At 47.6% G+C, this 22,942-nt stretch overlaps 1 long non-coding RNA gene across 1 annotated transcript in view; it reads left to right on the top strand.

Moving 5' to 3' along the window:
- LOC111531642 overlaps positions 1 to 22,942 on the top strand; it is an 81,136-nt gene that overhangs the window by 7,986 nt on the left and 50,208 nt on the right. Inside the window, exon 2 of the long non-coding RNA XR_003309530.1 lies at positions 20,959 to 21,097. This is a non-coding gene — a long non-coding RNA (uncharacterized LOC111531642). The remainder of the gene's footprint in view (positions 1 to 20,958; positions 21,098 to 22,942) is intronic.

The raw sequence follows: 22,942 nt of genomic DNA, 5'->3' as shown, positions 1-22,942 counted from the left end.
GTAGTCCCAGCTACTTGGGAGGCTGAGGCATGAGAATTGCTTGAACCAGGGAGGCAGATGGCAGTGAGCTGAGATGGCACCACTGCACTCCAGCCTGAGCAGCAGAGAGAGACTGTGTCTCCAAAACAAAACAGAAAGAAGGAAAGAAAGAAAGAAAGAGAAACAATTGAGAAGTTTGAAACCACCTTGACGTTCGGGTGTGCTGGGGCAGCCTTCTCCAGCCTGCCTCTCAAGGGCTCTGTGATGTGCTCTCCCTCTGCAAGGAGCATTGGTGTGGCGCCATGCAGTTATTTGGGAGCCCATTGTCTTATCCTGCCGTCTGTTGCAGTTTTATAATGTCATTTCCCCAGATTCCTTCAGGAATGTTTCCTCACAAAGGCCTGCTTTTGCAATGCCCCAGGGAGCGGTTCTGTCTCATTTTCCTGCTCTTTTTCTTGCTCAGCGCTTAATGAACTTTTCTTGGCTGTTTCAACAGCAAGCGTTTAAAGTCTGCTGGTGACTGTTGGTTGGCTTTCTCTATGCTAAACTGGACCATTCAGTGGCAATTATAGTTATTCATCATCATGAGAAATTTGAGGGAAAGGCGAACCTTCCAAAAGTCAATCAATGCAGCAGGAAGTGAGTCTGGCAGATAAAGGAAGGGGAAAAAAGCCCCCAAGGTCCATTCTCTTCTCCTAAGACAGATTGGGGCATATATACTGGAAAGCCCTATGGAAATAAAGCCAAAAGGAAAAAGAGATGCCACACTGTTGTCTCCCTTCGCTTGTGTTGTTTGTATGACACAATTGGCACGTGGCCCATTCCTTCGCAGGTTAATAAATCATTAACAGAATGCGGCGTTAGACCGGGCAGTGCCCAGAGACTCCTAGACAAATATGATATCATTCCTGACGTTAGGAAACTCTGAGATTAGTGGGAAGACCAGCAATAAGCTGATGCCTAGGGAATAACATCCCAAGTGGGGAGACAGACGTGAAGTGCCGCTAAGGCACCGAGGGCCACTGTCTCCACCTGGGAAGGGCCTGGGAAGCAGACAATCCAGCAGGGAGCAAGCTAGCCTGGGTACACGGCAAGCACAGCCTGTCTTCAAGGGTGCCATGTCAAGGGAATTAGAAATATTAATAGTTCAGAATGGCCAGAGGAACGGTTCTTTCAGGACCCCAAGTGGCAGGTTCATTCATTCATCCATTCTAGTTATTCGTGGAGAACCCATGCTTTACTAAACACGAGGCCGACATTTATGGAGGCCTGGCTAGAAAAGCAGGAGACACCGGGAGGGCCTCAGGTGCCGACCGCAGCACAGGCCTTATCCGGAAAGCCATGGAGAGCCAGGGAGGCTCTAACCAGAACTTGGACATGATCAGACGTGTGTGTTGGCCATCGTGTGCAAGACATGCTGGGGACCCCAGCCTGGGGGCACCAGGGCTGGGCAGGTGAGAAAGAGTCCCCAGATGGTATTTCCAGATGGGAAGGGGAAGGAGATTTTCCAGCCAAGGGGTTCTAGTAAATCAGATCTATTTATTGGATGAAACGAGAGGACGAGTCTGTCCCGGCATCTGACTTCTCTTTTGTGGAAGAACTGGGTGCTGACGTCATCCCTGAGATCCAGGAAGAAGGAGGCACGGTTGAGGAAAGACGATTAATTTGAGGAGTCTGAAAAGTCAGAGGTGTTTGTTGTAATTTTGGGTTGGTGCCCATAAGGCTGTCGGACTTCTAGGGCAGGCCATGGGGAAAGGGAAGAGAGCTGCAGACGCGGATGTGGGGGTATGGCGAAGTCGTGGGTGTGGTGGAGATCATGTCGTTACAAAATGATCCTTAAATATAACAAAAGTTCCCGAGAGCTGGCTCTGGGCTACGTCCTGTACGAAGCACTACTCCCTGGACCCTTCAGTGGGACCCTGTGAGATTCTGGTTTTAATGGTCTCCATTTTACAGAGGACGAATTTGAGATAGAGCAGTTCAAGCAGTTGCCTGAGGTTGCACAGCCTGTTAAGGAGAGCAGTGGGTGGAACATAGTGTGGGTCATTTATAGGAGGACCGAGAGAGGGAGGTTGAGAAGCCTGTAACTGAACTGAAAGTCACGGGGGAGTTGTGGTGCAGGAGCCACCGGTTGGGTCAGCCTCTGTTTTGCCCGGTGCTCTCCCAGAATTCCGGCTCTCACTGTTGCCCCAGTTAACTGCTGCACTTTTCTCCAGGGCAAGGAGCTATATCTCAAAGAGATACATCTCATGAGAGAGTGCAGGCCATGCTGCCTGCAGGCTGTGAGCCTCCCCCTTCAAACCTCCAGGAAAGGGAAGAAAGCTCTACACCTGGCATTGTTACCTTTTCAGGCTCCCAAGAGTTGAGCCAAAGCTAACCTGCCATCTTGGCAAGTGGAAGCCTTACTCACCTTGGAAGGCTCACTGTGAATGGCAACTTCTCCTGGAAGCTCTCCAGATCCTCCCCCAGACAGGGTCTCTCACTCACAGTGCTTTGCACAGGCAAATCTTATTACCATGCAATCTTTTCCACAGTTGTTTGTGTTTGTGTCTCGAAGTCCTGGAGGGCTGGAACTCTATCTATTAATATTTGTGTGCCTTGCATGTAGAAGGTGCTTAATAAATGGTTGCATTAGTAGGTGCTTAATAAGTGGATTTGACTGAAGGGAGAGAAGGTCCTGGAACCTTTTTTCTCCTCTAATTTTCTCTGTTTTGGGGTGAATTTGCAGCCAAGCTATCCTTGTAGTCTGTCCTTCTGATATTTCTTTGTTTCTCTGTAGTCCCATGGTTGATTATTTCTTCCCCATGCATGCATTTATAGGTCTGACCTATATTAGAATTAGCAGTCTCTGGTCTCTGAGTCCTTGAGGGCTGGGTTTCTAACCATCTGTAAGTGCCAAGGCCAGTGCCAGGTCTTTAGTCAAGGTTAATAGATGGCAGCCGGTGAGATGGAATTCCAGCCTCCTGGGAGCCCCTCTCTAACCATCCTCTGTTCCATCCCCAGCCCACACCCCCTTCTCCCTGGGCCAATCAGCTACACTGTGTCATCCCATCCTAATGAGGGGAGCAGGTGGCCCAGCCATGCTCCGGGTCCCTTCTGTGCTTCTCCTTGGTCTTCCCAGCCACTGCTGATGCAGACCCAGGCTCACACATGATGTTACGATGATATGGGCTTCAGCTTTGATCAAAGCTGAAAACTGCAGCTGAGACCTAGGCTGGCTGATAAATTAGCAAAGACTGATTTCAGCCAGTTGGGCCAGAGTCTACAAATAAGTGGTGCCAAGAGCTATTGGCATAGTTCTAAGTCAGGCCCTTCTAAACTATTCCTTAAAGAACGCCACATCACGGAGGAGGAAACTGGTGGTGGATTGCAGATGCAGGATGGTATCGGAAGGGCCCCCTGTAACCAAGAGGCCAGCAGTTCCCTTTGTCCCTGTTGATTTTTTGCCAGCTTACTCATACTCTCTCAGTAAAGTGGAGGAGAATGTCATAGACGAGAAAAAGACGGAGAGGGCCCGCATGTTTCTGTTATTTCCAGTGTAAACATTACAAGGAAGCTCGTTAGGGTAATATTTTCAGTGTAAAGATATATTTCTACTGGACACAATGTAAGAATATTTTGCTCATGGAATTTTCACTTAACAATAGGGAAAAAATTTGTTTTCACCCAGGCAGCATTGGCTCCAAGTATGGATTTGATAAGTGTTTCCCCAAATGCCACCAGGTCTGAAGTACGCAGCTGCTATGGAAATTTCAGAACTCTCAAAAGAGCCCCAAATGTATTTTAAAAAACCACCCAATCACATATTTAAATTGCGCTTTCTATTGTTGCTAACAACATTTGGGTATTAGAGCGACCTCAGAGATCTTGTCTGAGAAATCTTACACATTCATTTAGCTGTTGGACTTTCTGTGCTTTCATTTAGTGTCATGGCGAAAGGCAAGGAGTCGGCCTGGCGACTTTCACATCCTATTCATTAGAAGTTTTACTTTCTGGCCCTAAGACGTTGATGTTTAGGTTTTCAGAAGGGTAAGATCATCTTGAATATGAAACTCTCTTATCTTTGTGTCATTTTTCTTGAAGTCTCACCCACCTGTCTCTCAATCTCACGTCAAAAGTCATCCCATGTCTCTTCCCTGTTGTCTGATGTGATTTCTGGTTCAGTTGAATGAAGCTGCAAGAAAGCACATCATCGAGATGAAAGGAGGCTGTGTTTTCTACTGTGTGACGGTGTCATCGACTCATCCTAGCGATGCCACTCGCCGCAGGGCTGGAGAGCAGTTGATTGGCTCCAAGAAGAGGGCACGTGGATTTATGTAAACCACTTGTGACCATGTTCGGGACTTTTGCAGGGCCTTAAAATTCTCTCACAAATGACTCAGCTCTCTTCACAGCCATATTTTTTAAAGCATTTTTTCCCCATTCAGGTTTGATAATTTTCTCTCTCAGTTCCTTCTGGTTAATCTTATTATCTTCAAAATGTAAAACTACCATGCCCATTTTAAAATTAATTTACATGCTGAAGTGTTTTTTGTTTTTTTTTTTTATTCCGGACAACTTTCTCCTACCCTTTTTAAAGATGATATCTAGCAGGGAAAAATCATGCTGACTTCTTAAAGTCTATTCTGGGATTTATTGACAATTTGTTCACACACATTAAAAGTTATATTAGAAACTCCCCAAGTACTCACATTAACCAATGAATACAGCATATTGAAGATAACTTGGACATCACTGTGGGATACAAACAAGGGGTCTCAATGCTTTATAGTCTATGTATGTATACCCATTACAGCTTGGTATAGAGTAGGATTGAAAAACAGAGTAAGAATAACTTTTTGCTGGTCGGGTGCAGTGGCTCACACCTGTAATCCTAGCACTTTGAGAGGCTGAGGCAGGCGGATCACCTGAGGTCAGGAGTTTGAGACCAGCCTGGTCAATATGGGGAAACCCCATCTCTACTAAACATACAAAAAACATTAGCCGGGCGTGGTGGCACATGCCTGTAATCCCAGCTATTTGGGAGGCTGAGGAAGGAGAATCACTTGAACCCAGGAGGTGGAGGTTGCAGTGAGCCGAGATTGCGCCACTGCACCCTAGCCTGCGCAATGGGAGCAATACTCCAACTAAAAAATGAAATAAATTAAAATAAATATAAATAAATAATAAAAAATAACTTTTTGCTATAAATCTTTCTGGAACTTTAGTGTCACACAGCATTTTGGCTCAGTTTTACCTGTTCCATTCACCTGAATTAACATTGTCATCGAGATCTTTATTTAATAACACTGTACAAATCAGATTCAGCTTTCTTTTGAGAATTGAAGCAGGCATTGGGAAGTATACAGTATTAGTCAGGGTTCTCTAAGAGAAACGTAACCTATAGGACATATAGAGATAGACACTTGGGGAGGTTCACAATGTTAATGGCTCCCAGGGTTGTGGAGGTCCAGACGTTCCACAATTTGCCATTTATAAGCTGGAGAGCCATGAACGCTGGTGGGGAATTTAGTGCAAGTCTGAAGGCCAGAGAATAAGAAGTGCCAGTGTCAGGGGGTGAGAGAAGAAGGATGTTCCAGCTGAAGCAGAGGGAGTGAACTCACCCTTCCTTCGCCTTTTACTCTATTCGTTGGACAGATGACACTCACATTGATGAGGGTTGGTGTTCCTTACTCAGTACACTGATTCAAATGCTCATCTGTTCTGGAAATGCTGTCCCAGGCACCCCAGAAATACTGTTTTACCAACTATCTGGGCATCTCGTAGCCCAGTCAAGTTGAGACATGAAACTAATGATCATGTGTAACTTCGGTTAGACTGGGAGGCTGCAGAATCTGAAGCTCATAAGGTTCCTACCTTGAGGCCCAGGAAGTACTTTTAGTAAATTGCTGGTTACAGAGAAACCTGAAGGTAGAGTGATGATTTTGGACACAACTTTGTATGCTCTGGGTCTGCCTGAGAACTGAAATACTTTAAGAAAGATCAGGAAGTAATTTAGTTGCTCTGTGGATGACTTTGTCCAGTATATTGAATAGGAATGAAAACCTCTGGTGAATGGAAAGGCTGGCTTGGTTTTCATGCTGTTTCCATGCTGCTCTGCTTCCTGAGGGGCAGTTTAAAAGTCCAGGAGGGCTGTGTCCTCACATGGCCGGGGAGGCAGAGCACCAAGCTGAGGCTCTGTGGGGTTCGGATCTGCTACCAATTGCGTGTCATTTTAAATCGGTTTTTTTGTGTAAGGATTTAGAAATAAGCTTTATTTTTAAAATTAATTCATGTGTGTGTTGAGGGTAGACAGTGGTAATGGCATCATTTTAACTGGGATTTTTTAAAGCATAATTTTTAAATAAAATATTTCTAATTTGGAGCAAAGATTCCTTTACTGACGATTTTAGCTTTGTCTTTTTATTTTTCCCCCCCGAGATGGAGTCTTGCTGTGTCACTCAGGCTGGAGTGCAATGGTGCAATCTCGGCTCACTGCAACAACTCCCTCCCAGGTTCAAGTTATTCTCCTACCTCAGCCTCCCAAGTAGCTGTGATTACAGGCGGATGCCACCACTCCTGGCTAATTTTTTTGTATTTTAGTAGAAATGGGGTTTCACTGTGTTCCCTGGGGCTGGCTTTGAACTCCTGAGCTCAGACAATCCACCTGCTTTGGCCTCCCAGAGTGCTATTATTACAGGCAGGAGCCACCACTCACGGCCCGAGGAGTTTAGCTTCTTACATAAAACAATAACTATGTTATCTTACTAATAGGCCATATTTAAGTGTTCTTAACACAAAAATGAGAAGTATGTGAGTTCTTACCACAAAAATGAGAAGTATTGCATATGTTAACTAGCTCAACTTAGCCATTTTGTAATATATACATATGATGTTGTGAAAAATATAAATAAAATATAAATATAAGGCATAGACAATTTTGATTTGTCAGTTAAAAGAACAGACCCTATGGTGTATTGCTTAGGTCAATTCTCTAATAAAATCTAGGTGGGACTAAATTTAGAAAGATCATAGGATGCCTGGATGCCAGGTTGTCTCAGATGTGTGAGAGAAGCCTGCCTGCTTCTAAAAAGTAACTTTCAGGAAATGGACTCCTTTTCCTGCTTCCTTATGTAGCGAATTCTCCCATATGCCTCACTTAATGAAACCAAATCAATTTATCTTCTTCCTTTAGTGAAGAAGCAATAAGCCTTATGAAATATATGTATGTATGTATTTATTTTGTTTGTTTGTTTTTTGAGACACAGTCTCACTCCGTCGCCCAGGCTGGAGTGCAGTGGTGTGATCTTGGCTCACTGCAACCTCCGCCTCCCAGGTTCAAATGATTTTTGTGCCTTAGCTTCCCTAGTAGCTGGGATTACAGGCATGTACCACCACGCCCAGCTAAATTTTCTTGGCATTTTTAGTAGAGAGGGGGTTTTACCATGTTGCCCAGGCCAGACTTGAACTCCTGGCCTCAAGTGATCCTCCTGCCTTGGTCTCCCAAAGTGCTGGGATTACAGGCATAAGCCACTGCACTCAGACCATTCTTTCTTAATCCTAAACTCCAGGCACAGATTTAGCACATTGTCGAGGCTCACTGAATACTTGTTGAGTGAATGAAGGAAAGAGTTGAGTGAAACAGAAAGCGATATTGTTGGTTGGTTGATGTTTATTTATTTTGCCTCTTTCCACAAAGGCTTTGAGGTGAACTTCAACAAAGGATATAGAGACAATAAGCTTTATAAACATACAAGGCACTGAAAATAAAGGAGACAGGAGGCAAAGCAAATATGACAACCAGGGGGGATTAATTTATTTTTGCGGCTGAGTCAAAATGTATCTCTGAGCTTCCTACCAGCAAGGGCGAAAAGGAAAAGAGGATAGTTATGTAGTTTTTGTCAGCAGAAAAGAGAAAGTACATCTCTTTTTAGGGAAGATTATTCTCAGGCCTGAAGCTGTTAGTTTGACTATAAGCTAATACAAGAAGATGGGAATTAGTTTCTTTACATTGATGGTAAATGCATGTGAATAAATTCATTAAGGTTTCTAAAATTGTGGAGGTTCACTCATGTTAGAAACAAGAGAAAACAGGCAACAGAATAAAAATAGGGGAGGAAAATATTTAAAAATTCAATGTGAGTAGCATTTGTAAAACAGAACAACTGCGCACGTTATTCCTACCAAGGAGACAGAACGAGATGGGAAGGCCGGGACAGATCCTTAGTCTGCCATTCAGTGCCTATGTCCCAGCCAGCCTAGCAAACCTGGTTACTGCTGCTCATGGATGGGGCTCTCTCCTTTACATAGCCTGGTTTCTCCCTGTTCTCTGATTAAACTCTACCTACTCATGTCTTACTGCCTTTCCCCAGACTGTGCTACCTGCCAATTCACTCCTGTCATTCTTCTCAGCAATTTGGTTACTGCTGCCCTTCAAGGCTAAGGCTCAGGTCCCATCTTACTTTTATCATGTTTGCATCTCTGACCCCTTCTATTCCCAGCCGTCTTGTCATTTCCATGCTTCGTGGTGGGCACCACTCCTTGGACACCTGATCATGGTCTGTTCTCTGTTGCTGCTTGCAAATTTTACCTTCACCTATCTATTGTTCAGCCCATTATAAGCCTAAGTTCCTCAAGGGTTAAGGCCTTACTTTACTTCGTATGTTCACTTGCCAGCAACTGAGGGGCATGATGACATTGATAGATTAGAGGAATTGGAAGCTGACACCTGAGTGACCAATTATTGGCTGTGTAGCCTTGCTCGAGTCAGAACCATGGTCAAATGGCTATGGTCCCCACTTTATAAATGAAAAAATGACTTCAGTGCCCTTGAGAAGTAATTTCCTCATTTGTAAAGTGGGGACCATAGCCAACTCCTTGCCATTTACCTCCCTGTGACCCAGGGAGACAAGGAGGGCAGACCTCTGGAATTTCTCCAAATTGCACATGCGCCAGAAATTTATCCAGCGTGCCGGCCGTAGGTGATATACAAAGAGGGAGGGAGTGGATGAGTGACGGTCAGCATATCTTTTCTATCTTGTCTGTTTTGACTTCTAATTGCCATGGAATCGATAGTGGAGGTCAGAGGAGGAGAGATGAGTGTGTGAGGACAGGTGGAGAGAACAGGCAGAGAGGAAAGACTATCAGGTTGTCTTGGAATGTGGCCAGACAGGCATCCCAGAGCCTGGCTGGGTGGTGCTGGGGATGGGGAGAGCAGAGCTGGCTGGCATGTCAGGGCCAGCAGGGAGGGACAAGCCTTGGGGCAGGGCCTGGGAAGGCTTTGGGACTTCCCAGAGCCCCTCTTGAGACAGTGAGCTATGTGGCTCATGAGGCCGGAAGGACGGTAGGCAGCTGAGCCTCACAGGGCAATTTCAGAAACTGGGCAAGCACAGTGGCTCAAACACAAGTTAAAAAGAAAAAAAACAGTCCCTATTCAAAGACAATATTTTTGGGAGCCCCAGGTGGAACAGGCACATACTGACCTTCACTGCCCCACCTGCTTACACTGTTCCTCAGAGGGAGGACCGTTAGGATTGAAAGTAATGATGGAAATCCTTAAGAAAGAAAAGGAAAGGGGAAAGTAACAGGAATTGATAAAGCCAGCAAAATCAGATCGGAAGAATAGATGCAGTTTTAGAACAATGGACAATGAGTGGTATGAATGCAGTGAATTTCTAGTGTGGAAATTAACTACAAGAGAGAGTTGATCTCTTTTTCTTCTCATTGGCCAGCTTTCAGACATGATTGACCAAACTATGCAAGGCAGTCCTCAACAGACTGCCATTTCTCTTTCACACCGTGATTTTAATTGAAGGATGTACTAGTCCATTCTTGTCCCACTCTAAAGAAATACCTGAGACTTATAAAGAGGAGGATTAACTGGCTCATGGTTCTGCAGGTTGTGCAGGATGCGTAGTGGCTTTGGTCTCTGGGGAGGCTTCCACCATGATTGAAAGTTTCCTGAAGCTGCCCCAGAAGCAGAAGCCACTCTGCATCCTGTACAGCCTCCAGAACTGTGAGCTACGTGGCTGGAGCAGAATGAATAGACAGAGAGGGGAGAGGTGCCACACGCTTTTAAATAACCAGCTCTCTTGAGGGCTTTGTCATTAGAACAGCACCAAAGGGAGAAATCTGCCCCGTGAGCCAATCACCTCCCACCAGGCCCCATCTACTACACTGGGGATTACAATTCCACATGAGATTTGGTGGTGACACAGACCTCAGTCATGTTCAAGAACCCAGACACATTGGTAGTGCGAAGCAGCTTTCCGATTCCATGAACATTGTTAAACTTGTATGGTCTTCCCTTGAACGGTAATGCCCAGATCATTTACTTTTGAAGTGTTTAGGGCTGTAGTTACTTCGCCCTGTTGGTTATTTCTTATGTTTTTCTTTTTCCCTCTTGAGTTCTGTCATCAGGGGTGCCAGGTACCAGGGTTAAGGCAAGTCGCTCGCTGATTTCAGGTTGCTTCCAAAGCGACGAGCCAGGGTTGGTCTCCGTGGAAGGGCACGTGGTGTTTTGCATTAGATGCCCAATGACAAGTCAACCGTCATTGGCCATTTTATTTCTCTCCATCTACTCTAAGTAGATGAGATCTGAACTGAAGGTCAGGGCAGAATGTGGATTAGAAAGGAACGTTGAGATCAAGTTTCCAACTGGTGGAGGTGGAGCAGAGGCCCCAGATGTCTGCCCCCACCATTCTGGGACTTTGCTGTAAATGGATTCAAAACTAGAGGCTGCCCATTTCAAAAACCTGCTGACGCTCCAGGCACTTCCAGGCAGCCGTGCCATTTACCTCCAGGAGAAGAGTCGAGAGGCACGGGGAGCTGGTAGGATGATCCCTGGTGAATCGGTGCGATTATCATTGACAGTTGCCAGTTGGCACATGACCAGGAACCTGGGTGGAGAGGGCAGGTGGGGCAACATTTACTTTAATGAGCTGAAGCTTTTTAATGGTTTCTGAAAAATATATCACATTGTGCCTGTGAGAGGCAGGGGAGAAGTGAACTGCATCATTCAGGGGACTCAGCTCCAGTGCCTCTTCCTGCAGAGCAAATGCATCATGCTGGGGCCAAGGCCACCCCTCTCCAGCTGTGCTGCAGCTTCAGAGGTGCTCTCAGCCACCTGGAGCAGCCCACCTCACCTGGCCAGCTTGCCGCAGGGGTTCTGGCATTGGGGTTGGGAGATGATTGCATTGTGGACGTTTTGTTGTTGCAAAAGACAATACCCTCCTCTTTGTACCAACACCTGGGGTCTGCACATTCTTTTTCACAGGAATGGCTGAGCTGCATGGTGTGAGACCCTCGGAGCCCCCGAGGCCCCGCCATGCCAGGCTGTGCGTGAGGTGTACCTCCACGACAGAGCGGCCTACAAGGGGCCCTGTTAGGGTGTAGTTCTGGAGTCAAGCCTTTGGGGCAGCCAGGGGCCACTGCTTTCCAGGCCCCAATTCAGGAATGGTGCTGGGGAGGTTGCCTGCTTGCTTCCTCCCTGCAGGCCTGGTGCAGGGAGAGGCTGGCAGACACAGGTTGGGCATGCGCCAGGATCCTCAGGGGCCTTCCCCCTGTGTGCCTATGCTGGGATTGTTGCTGGAATTTTGAATTCTATGTGGCTGGGGGGTCCTTACAACCATCATTCCTAGCAAGTGAATCCAACCCTCCTTAAAGTGTGGCAAAGAATCACGCTGGTGACCGGGATAATCTGTTGGTGAACTGGGATGTGCCTGTCATTTGAAGTTTCACTGATGGCATCATTCAGTGTTCCAAAAAGGGAAAGAAATAACTCAAATCACAGGTACCAAAGTGAAAAATCAAGGTGCCTTGGCCTGTCCTTGCCCCTAATTGCTGAGCCACAGCTGTCCTCCCCAGCCTGAACCATCACCTTTTAGAATGGGCTGCCTGGGCAGTTGGGGTGAGGGGTGGGCTCAGGGCAGCTGTGTAGTAAAACCAAGCTCTGGGACTGTGTTTGGTTTGCCTCCTCCCATCTTCATTCTCAGCTCCTAATGGTCTCTCCTCTTCCCATCCTGGGCCTTTCACCTTCTGCCCGTGCCTCTGGAAACCAGTCTATTATAATGCGAGGGCTCTTAGGACAGCAGTGACCTCACGGATACTGCAGCCTGGACTGGGAAAAGCGGACTCCCCCAGCCGAACAATGCTTCTCCTTCCCCCAGCTCCGTCCTTGTATGACGTTACATGTCTGCGTTTGCCCAGGTCTTTCCTGTGACTGCCTGAGATAGTGTAGGATTCAGTAGCAGAAACACTGCCTTTAAAACAAATTGTAATTTGCCTGCAGAACTTTGTAGGAGATGACCTACGCAAGTAGCATTCGGTGAGTGCTGCCTTTGGAAGTTATTTTGTGGGGAGCTGATTCTGATGATTTCTGCCTCTTTGCCATCTAGGCGTAGTGGACACTGTACCAGCTGTGATTCTGGTCCAGAAGTGTTAGAAGCTAAATAAGACTCCAAAGTACACAGAAGGCAGAAGCAGACTTGGTCATGAGGTTGTGGGAGAAGAAGGGGAAGAATGGATGAGAGGAGAGCTTTGGTCTACGCAGGTGATAATTCAGGAAATGATCATAAGAACAACTCAGGTGAATTTAGCATCAGGGAGGCAGGCGGTGGGGACGTGAATCAATGTGGATGGTTGACGGTACCGCATTTGCGTCCCTACCTTTATGGGGCTTCAGGAAGCCTCTCAAGGCCAGCAGTGCAATGTCCTTTTGCAGATGGAGATGTGGTGCCTGGGGAAGGGAAACCAGTCAGAGCTGGGCTTCTGGTTTGAGTCTGCGTGGCCCTGGTTGAGAGAAGGACTGGGCTGCCCAGTCTTGCTCCCATGGGCCAACTGCAGAAGGCGGGGGAAGAAAGGAGGAGAGAGGAGACCTGTGAGCAATGAGCAGAACAAGGGCTTAACTGGTGCCTGTCTTCAGAGTCTGCCAACTCCCACCCGGCAGAGCCCAGGGCTCACACTGGTTCTGGTGCAAGGCCATGGAGCCCATCACCCTGTGGTTCCAAGAGGCATCAGCACTCCCGCGACCCCCCCACCTGCCGCTACCAGCTCTGTGTTGTCTTTTAAAGCTGTCAGACACCATCCAATGGTGGTCCCAGAAATGAAAAACTAAAAACCCATTCCCATCCCAACAGGTAGCTGTAATTCATGGGCTGTGCAAAATGCATCTCACATTTTTAAGTGAAGAACAACATGAATAAAGTCAATTTGGAATTTAGTAAAAACTCCCTGGTGTGCATTTTAAGACCTTGAGCTGTACACTGCAATGAATCTAAATTTAGAGACGGAAAATTAGAACAAAGCCACCTATTTATTAACTCACCACTTTACGAGGAGCTGTGGTTGTATTTTGGGTAGGCTCACTGGACAGTTGATGCATATTACTGTCCTTTTGAAACCATAAAGTTTATGTTTTCTTGAGCATCTGCCTTTGATGAACTTTCCTACAGGCTCTATTTTGAGAGTTGTGTTTCCCTCTCATTCTATTTCTATACTACACAGATATTTCCAGGGTTTTACACTTTTCCTTTATGGAAACAACTTGATTTAACCATGATTTATTTCAGTGTTCCTCAGGTATAGCAGAATTACTGACTGCCAATTACTCCTTTATTAAGGGATACTCCACAGTTTACTTTAAAAGCTTTTCTCCTTGTAGTGAAGCTGATACAACAAAAAGGCCTTTGTGGTAGTCAGGATGATCTTAAACAAGAAGTGTGCTGGACACTAACAGCCGAGTGGCTTCCTTACTTGGAAACAAATGGTGAATGTTGCAAAAAGATATGGATGCAGAAGTGGTCCTTCCTGCTACTGACTGAGATGGAAGAACATACATTAAGTAGTATGGCGCTAAGAGGCGTGACTCAACCCTTAATCAGAATAAAGATGGTGAAAGTGGGCATGTGTCTCCCTAGGTAGCCGATTCTTAAATTTTGCAAACTGTAAAAGTCAGAACTAAGTGTCTGAAGAGGGAAGCACAAGTCTTCATCCATCCATCCATCCATCCATCCATCCATCCATCCATCCATCCATCCATCCTATTTAAAAGATCTATCCTATTGTTTTTTAGGTGACATTGAGATTAAACCAGAGTTTAGATATTTACTCATGTTTCACTGCAATTCCTCAACATCACATAGTCAGTGGGTAAGGAACGGTGGACCGAAGGGTCAGAGGGCCACTGTGTATACTCATTTGCCTTGGTCAAGTTCTTTAGTGTCTCTAAGGCCTCAGTTTCCCTGTCCTCAAGTTGCTCATAATCAAGTCTTGGAGAGAGAGAACAACCAAACAACAATACACAGAAAACAGACCAAATTGTAGCTGCTGAGAGCTTCAGAGGGTCAGAGCATGGCGCTCTGAGAGGCTGCCACAGGGATCCGGTTGGGAGAGCAGGAGAGCTTCCAGGAGGAAATGATGCTGAACCGAGATCTGGAGGACAGATAATGAGCTAAGGGGGAAAGTGGTCAGGAAAAGGTGATCTCAGCTGAGAGAGGAGCCTCGACAAAAGTCCTGTGGTCAGAGGGGGAAGATGGGGGATGCAAGGCCAGTGTGTCTGAAGGGCAGAGTAAGTGGCAGGGACCAGAATGCACAGGGTCATGTAGGTCAAGTTCAGAAGCTGTGTTTTAAGAGCTACAGAAAGCCAGTGACAGGCTTCAAGATGTGTGTATGTGCATGTACGTGTGTGCATGTACATGTACATGCATGTACATGTATGTGCATGCATGTATGCGTGTGCATGTACGTGTGTGCGTGTGTGCATGTACGAGTGTGTGTTTATGTGTGTAGGTATGCTGGGTGAGGACGAGAGAGCGTGATGTGATGCATGGTTGGTAGAATCACTGTGGCCACAGGTAAGAGAGAGCTGAGGGGAGGCAGGCACATCTGGCAAGAGTCTCCTCAGCTATCTAGGTTAGAGGTAATGGTAACTTGTGCAAAGGTGGTGGTCTAGGATTGGAGAGAAGTGGATGGATTTGAAGATGTTTGGAAGTCCAGCTCAGGACTGGTTCATGGTTGGATTATGGGCAGCCAGAAAGTGAGGGGTAAAAAAGACCTGTCGGCTCCGACTCCAGAAGTGGATAAATGTGGGGCCAATGGGGCCACCCCTGACCAAACCTGGGAGACCTGGAAGAGGACAAGGATTCAGAGAGGGAGATTAGGAGTTTGGGTTAAGTGTTGGGTGTTTGCTGAGTTGCCTTTGAGAGGCCCTATAGAAGAGGACCTGGGCTTGAACCTTGAGTTGCTGCAGCACTGACTGGCTTGGAGAAGGTCAGTGAAGGCTGCAGACAAGGCCAGGCCGGTGAGGTAGCCGCTGGACACAGCAAAAGAGGGTTTCTCAGAGGGAAATGTGGTCCACAGTGTTGAATGCCACCGGGAAGTTAAGTGAGATGAGGGAGAGAAATTTGGGATTGGAGGTAGAGATACTGAGAACTTTGGCCATTTTCGATCATACTAGGACTTTATACAACACAATTATCAGGTCATATCAGAAAAGACTGCTTCTGATGGAGACAGGATTAAATAAGACAAGCTCAGCAAAGTGCTGGTATATTGGAAACACTCAACACTCATGCATAGAGAATTATCTGCCTCTTGTTTCTACAAGAAAGAGAATTTGTAGTAGGTTTCTGCCAGGTCTGTTCACCTTGGCCCTGTGGACATCCTGGGCTGAATGATTCCTGCCTGGGATGTGCTGTGCATTGCAGAATGTCCAGCAGCATCCCTAGCCTTATCCAGTGGCTTGTATCCATGCCAATACATGCCCCCAAAATGTGACACAAAAAGTAACATTGACAAATGTTTCTGGGAAGGAGGTGCAAAATTGCCCCCAGTTTATTTAAACCACTGGTTTAAATAAAATAATTTTTAGAAATAAAATTAATAGATTCACTTTTTGGTTATTTTTTAAAGAGCTGTAAGGGCATGGCACCCTTGGTATGTCTATTATATTACAAACATAAGTCATGGGCCATGGAGAAAATCATTGATTTAGTATCTGAACATCCTAATTGCCAGCAAATAATGCAGCTACTCTTAGAAACAAAACCAAGATTGTGGAAGTGCTCACTCCAGATGTTTTCTAATTCTCTCGGAAGAATGAAAGCTTATAATTGATGCCATGCAGGAGAGAGAAGCCAGTTCTCCCCAGGGATGGCACAATCCATACCTGGGGGGCACGGTCTGCCAAATGACACCCCCATTTGGGACTTATACTTTGCAACGCAATTCTGTTAATATTTATAGAGAGACTTAATGCCCTTTGGCATAAGAAATACATCTAAATGAACTTCACTAACAGGATGGTGCCCTATCTCCCAAAACGTATAATCTCCTTTTTGGGGTTGGCAAAGTTTGCAAAATAAATCTCATCCAGTGCCACACACTGACTGCAGAATTTATCTCTGACACCCTGTACCACTGAAATGCTTAACGCCTTATAGCTGACTTCAGCAAACACATTTAGCAACCTAGTTAAAACCAAATAGTGTTATAGAGATGCTGTAACTTCTTTTTTAAGTTACAGCAGGACAGATTTAGGAAGGCAGACAATAAAAGTCCTGTGGTTGCTCATGGACTATACGTTGCTGTGGAACATTAATGCGAGCACGCCAACCTAAGTGGCAGCCCGGGACAATTGGGCTTTCAGAATCCAGAGATCTTTTCACTCACTTCTCCTCTGTGCCAGAGCAAAAGTCACTTTAATGTCCTGTTATACTGTACGGTTTTGCAGGGACATGAGTTGAATTATATTTTTTTCCCTAAATAAACTATAACTAGAATTTCCCTATTAGGCTCTGATGGGATGCTCTGAGGAAGGGATGGCCTGGATGGGTGTTTCTCCCGGAATGGGAGCTGCAGACCCTTCAGGTGGACAGCTTACACAGTAAAGCTCTTGCACGCTTGAATGAGCAATCGCATTGCCTTGTCTTTCTTCTTGTTAGTTTAAAGAAGCCTTTCCCTTTTGTAGTACAAGATGTACACTTGAGCTGGCAGCTTATAGTTCAAGTTCTTTCTTTTTCTTTTGGTGACAGAGTCTTGCTCTGTTGCCCAGGCTGGAGAGCAACGGTACTTGGCTCACTGCAAACTCTGCCTCCTGGGTTCAAGCGATTCTCCTGCCTCTGCCTCCTGAGTAGCTGGGATTACAGATGTGTGCCACCATGCCTGGCTACTTTTTGTAGTTTTAGTAGAGATGGGTTTCACCATGTTGACCAGGCTGGTCTCGAACTCCTAACCTCAGGTGATCTGCCTGTCTCAGCCTCTCAAAGTGCTGGGATTACAGGTGTGAGCCACTGTGCCCAGCCTCATAGCTCAATTTCTGTGTGGCTTCAGCCTCAGTGTGTTAGAAACACAGAACATTCCGTATGGAAATCATGGGGAGTCTGCTGTAGGATTAAAGGCAGAATAGCGAAAAAGAGGTGGAAGGAAAGAAGGAGGAACGGAAGAGAAAAGAAGGGGAGAGAAGGGAAAGGAACAGAAGGGAAAGGGGAGTAGGATAGAGGAGGGGAAGCAGTAGAAAGGATTCGTGTTTTACAAACCTCTACTTTGCAGCTGCTGCCCAGCCTAGGCGGACTTCTTCACATGTCTCTAGATCAGCATTCCAGAAATTGTCCTCATTTTCACGAGGACAGCAGTAAGCCCCTCATGGGGTTGTCGGGACCAGGTGGGACATGAATTAATCATCTTTTGGGAAAGCGGTTGTGATTCTGGGAATACCAGGATTTCTCCCTGGAATGAAGGGCTCCTTTCAACAGTGAAGCCTTAGAGAGCCTCACAAACCTGAGGCCCACGGAGATGGTGTGACTTGCCCAAAGCCACATGCTACGTAGAAGCAGGCAGGAGGAATGAGGACCCGTGCTATAGACTCATCACAATAACACCTTGGGTTGGTGATTCGGTGTGGCCTCCCTAAAAGACAAAATGACAAGGGAACTCTGGGGCCGGCTGGCCATGCCAAGACAGCCAGACCTGGGAGCTCAGCCCACCCACTGGTGTTGCGGCTGTGTAGCTGACCTTCCCCGTGGGTTCCCTGGGACTGGCCTGAGACAGAATTATGAGGTGGCAATGCTGCCTCTTCTGTACCCCCAGTGAGCTACCCACATCCGCCTGTTCCCTATTCTCCCATCAATCTTTGCCTTAGAGATATCAACTATTCGTTCCTTTGGGAGAGTTTAGGCCAGTTACTCCTCTGGGAGGCATTTGCACAGGAAGCGTTCCTCTGCATTTCATTCCTGCCATTGATGTGAGCCTGGGAGAGCAGCCTTAGGGAAGTCCTCTGTGTAAGGTGCTGGGCAGGAGGAAGGTGAAGGGCAGGTGATCTCTGAGAAGCAGCAAGAGGCTCTGAAGCTCCCAAGCCCGGCTTCCCTGTGGCTCCCCCTTCTTCCTTCTCTCCTGCCTGACCTCATCAACTTCCCCTCAAACAGACCTGGCAGCTGGAGACCCTCAGAAGGCTGTGGTCTGAGCTCTTAGCCTGCAGAGGGGGAAGGGAGCTGTGGGAGTGTTTCTGTCTCTGGAAGGTTGGTTCTGTTGGGAGCTTCTGACAAAGGACCATGCCTTGTATTCCATGGCTTCTCAAAGAAAGGCCGCCCCACAGGCAGGCTGTTCCTGTTCACCCAGGAACAATGAGGTTGTCACCCTGCTTTTTCTGTGGATCAGCTGTTGGAGCAAAAGCACGGGAAGGTGTTGGCAGCGTACAAAGTGATTTCCAAAGAAAGCCTTCACTTTTGGCCGGGCGCGGTGGCTCAAGCCTGTAATCCCAGCACTTTGGGAGGCCGAGACGGGCGGATCACGAGGTCAGGAGATCGAGACCATCCTGGCTAACACTGTGAAACCCCGTCTCTACTAAAAAATACAAAAAAAAAGCTAGCCGGGCGAGGTGGCGGGCGTCTGTAGTCCCAGCTACTTGGGAGGCTGAGGCAGGAGAATGGCGTGAACCCGGGAGGCGGAGCTTGCAGTGAGCTGAGATCCGGCCACTGCACTCCAGCCCCGGCAACAGAGCGAGACTCCGTCTCAAAAAAAAAAAAAAAAAAAAAAAAAGAAAGAAAGCCTTCACTTTGCATTTCCACATTCACAACAGTGAGCCTGTTTCAAGGGAGAGCCTCTTCGCTTTGCAAATGTGAATTTCTTGTAGAGAAACTTCCAATTTGTCAGGTCCCTTCATTCCGGGTGTCTTCAGTATTTTCAAGGAATTTTTAAAAATTGGCAAATATTTTTTGAGCATCTAATACAGGCTACCTATCATGGGAACCCAAAGGAGGGTGAGACAAAGGAGGTCCACAGGCAGTGCCTTCTCCAGCGGAGCCAGGAGGCCAGAAGCCCCTCGAGGGGGTGCTAAGCCACAGGCCTGAAGCCTTGTAGCTCTGAAGCTCCAGAGCCAGGTGTCTCCCCGCTGCCCCCACTATGGGGAATGGAGATGTGAGGTCCTGGAACGCAGTTGCATCCAACCCAATGTCTTCAGGCCTAGCCAGCGTCCAAGCTCCAGGGCTAGGCCTGTGGGGTCCAGTCAACTCAAAGACCTGGTATCCCAGACAGACGCGGCTCACTCACTCACTGAGCTGCCTGGGGACAGCAGTGGCATTTAAACCACGGCTACCTCATTGTGAGTTGCATATGCTCGGCTTCAGTGTACCTTTCCTTTGGATTAGAAACCCCATGAAGGCAAGACTGTGCACAGAAACAGGTGCGCTTCAGAACTAACGTGCACAGCTTCCTGTTTTGCCTGCAAAGAAAGGGAACTTTCTTTTCCCTCCATATTTTTTTCAATTTGCACAGTATCGGTTTCCATCTTAGAATCTGCAGTTGTTTTAGCCTCAGAATAGTCTTGTACTTCTTGAAGTCCCTGGAGCTTCCCAGAAGCCTGATTCTCCTTCTCCTCAGTTGGTAACTGGGACCTGAGATTTGTTACATGGAGTCTGTGATGGAACTTACATGAACATGTTGATGTCTGTGCTCCAGAATCATTCCAGAACAATGCCCCGGCCACTCAAGCTTGGGTAGCAGGACAGGTGGTCCTGGGGAGGGTGGCAGGCCCTTCAGCTCATACCTGCTGCTGGTGCTATGCGGCCATCACACCAGTTCTTCAATAAACAGCTCCTCAAGTTGCCCTCCACACATCTTTCTCAATGGCATCATTATCTTTCCAGTGACAGTGATGGGAATTTGGAACCTGGGAGCTTCTTAGCGTCTCCTTCTCACACTCTGCCTCTGAGCAGCTGGGAATCCTGACCCCTCCATTCTTCTGCCTGCTCGCCTCCCTGAGCCAGGGCACTGAGTCAGCATTCATGGCCTGTTAGTGGCTTGCAAAGCAGAGCAGATGGACAGATGTGCTTGGGCAGCCTATTGATCAGCCCTCGGTGTGACCTGCCCAGACCTGGTTCGGTTCCAAGCACTGATCATGTGGACAAGGTGTGTGTAAGGCCTGGAAAACAGCAGTGGCCAAGTGTGAGGTGCTGGACCAAGTCCCTTGAGGAGAGCAGGGCCAGGAGGACTCCGGTCAGAGCCCCTCCCCACGCAGTCTTGAGGTGTCCCACTGGCTCACAGGAACCTCCTGGGCAGGAAATGTCTGTGTTTGACCCTGCAGGCCTAGCCTTGAAGCTTGGACCCTGGTTGGGCCTGAAGGAATTAGGTTGGATCGAGCTGGGTTCCAGGACCTCACATTTCCATTCCCTGTAGTGGGGGGCAGGGAGGAGACCCCCGGTTCTGGAGCATCAGATCTGCAAGGCCTCGGGCCTCTGGCTCAACACCCTCTTGAGGGGCTTCTGGTCTCCTGGCTTTGCTGGAGAAGGCATGGCCTGTGGACCTCCTGCATTCCCGAGGCAGGCTGCGTGGCTAGCATTTGGAGGCTGGCGGGGGCTGGCTGATTCCTAACCAAAGATGCTGTCGGTGTCTTCCGATGGAACATGCCTTTCTTTGCCTAGTAGGTGTTATTCACAGGGATCCTTTAGTTAAGCAAATTTGCCTAGGCACCCTGTTGGGTCATATTTTTCCTTTTTTTTTTTGTTTCAGGAGTCCTTAATTCCCCTCAGCACTGTTTGAGGTGAGCAACTACAACTACACAAGACAAAGACGAAAGACTTTTTCAGCTCAAAAATCCTGTGATTCTTTGATTCTAAGAAGAGATTTTCTGACAAGGAGTTTGCCTAAGGTAAGAGAATTCTGACTGCCCAGGGTATTACAGTCACTAAGTGGTTTCCTGGGCAGGCCGGGCCCCCACTGGGACCCCACACGTTAGCTCTTTTTGGGAGGGAGGCCCGTTCTTAAACTTCCTCAACACCTTCCTTCCCGCAGAGTCCACCCGGCTTGTGTCTCCTCCCAGTTGCCGGCCTGCCGGCGTGGGCTGCCTGTGGAGAGGGGCCGTAGGCCTGTGTTGTGAATGACGTCTGCAGGGCACGGGGTTGACTTTGAAGAAGGTGTGATCCTAAGTTGTGTTTGACCTGAGCTCCTGTCACCCCTGAAGGCAGCAGAGGATGTCCTGTCAGTGACCCAGGAGGATGGCTTCCTGAGCCCATTGCACAGAAGGGCTTTCGTGGTTGGTTTGCCCCGCTGTGAGTTTTTTCCCTGCCTTTGAAAGCCTAGATTGGGTTTCCCATTTCGTGGCCCTTTGGAAGGGCCAATGGCTCCCCATTTGACAGGCTGCCCTGAGCAGCAGGTGCTCCGTTTAGACCCAGGCTGCCCCAATCCCAGCTCTGATCTAACTCTCAGCTCTGAGGCTCCATTGAGTCCCTGGGCCTCAGGTATCCTGTTCAGGCTTTGCTGATGGTGGCATCAAATGATCTCTGAGCCACCTCCACGTTGGCTCTGACTAAGGCAACTGGTGATCTTGTCTTGCTGTTTGCAATATTTGAAGACAAAAAACAACTTGTGCTGCATTCTCAAGAAAGACGAGACAACCGTTCCTGTACCTTACTCTTACTCTTAGATATCTGTATGAAGAAGCCCTGATGGGTGCATGCAAGCTAGGGAACATCAAGGCTCCCATGGCATGAGGGCCAGCTGACCCCTGACCTCGTTGTCATCTGTTGCTCTGTTCGTGGCTCTGAAATTCGGGCCACCTGAGCCAGCTCATGCGTTCCTTACCCTTGTGCTTTTGCACTGCCCATCCCTGTCCCCTAGAACTCCCTCCAGTACAGTCTGCCCCACCTCATCCCATCCCATGCCATCCCATCCCACCTCACTCCATCCTACCCCATCCTACTGCATCCCACCCCATCCCATTCCATCCCAGCCCATCCCACCTCACCCCATCCCATCGCCCCATCTCACCCCATCCCATCCTATCCCATCACCCCATCCTACCCTATCCCAGCCTTTCCCATCCCACCCTATCCCATCCCATCCTGCCCCACACCAGCCCTTCCCACCCCATCCCATCCCATCCCATCCCACCCCATCTCACCCCATCCCACCCCATCCCAAGGTAGGTGTTCTTGGGTTGCTACTGAACTTCTCAGATTCTGTCTTCTCACTTATAAAAGGCAAATTGGCAAGGTCATCCCCTTTGGCAGGTAAGTAAATGCGGAGGACATAGTCCACATTAAATAAATGACAGCGACTGCTCTTTTGCTGGTTGTCATGCCCATGAGCAAGGCAGTACCTGTTCTCCCCACCAAGGACAATCCAACCCTGCTACCCAGGTCCTGCTCATGTCCTGAGCTCCTTCTCATACCTGCCACCTGATTTGGTTTTATATCCTTCCTGGGCTTCAGGGGAGAGAATTTAAAAAATCAAATTAGGTAAAATTGGAGTAGAATGATAATGATAACTTCCCAGCTGCTTCAACCTCAGTTTCTGCCCTTTTTGAACTTGCCAAGGGGTGGGGATGTCGTAACAGGCCCGCTCTGTGACTGTTACCACTGTTCCCATTTTAATGCAGCTATTTGTGTACTAGGTACCTGTCTCCCATGAAGCTGTGAACTACTTAAAGCACAATGAGGAAAGGAAGGAAGGAAGGAAGGAAGGAAGGAAAAAAGGAAGGAAGGAAAGAAGGAAG

Source organism: Piliocolobus tephrosceles, chromosome 15 (assembly GCF_002776525.5).
Source record: "Piliocolobus tephrosceles isolate RC106 chromosome 15, ASM277652v3, whole genome shotgun sequence".
NCBI lineage: Eukaryota > Metazoa > Chordata > Mammalia > Primates > Cercopithecidae > Piliocolobus > Piliocolobus tephrosceles.
This window is presented reverse-complemented; position numbering and strand designations above follow the sequence as displayed.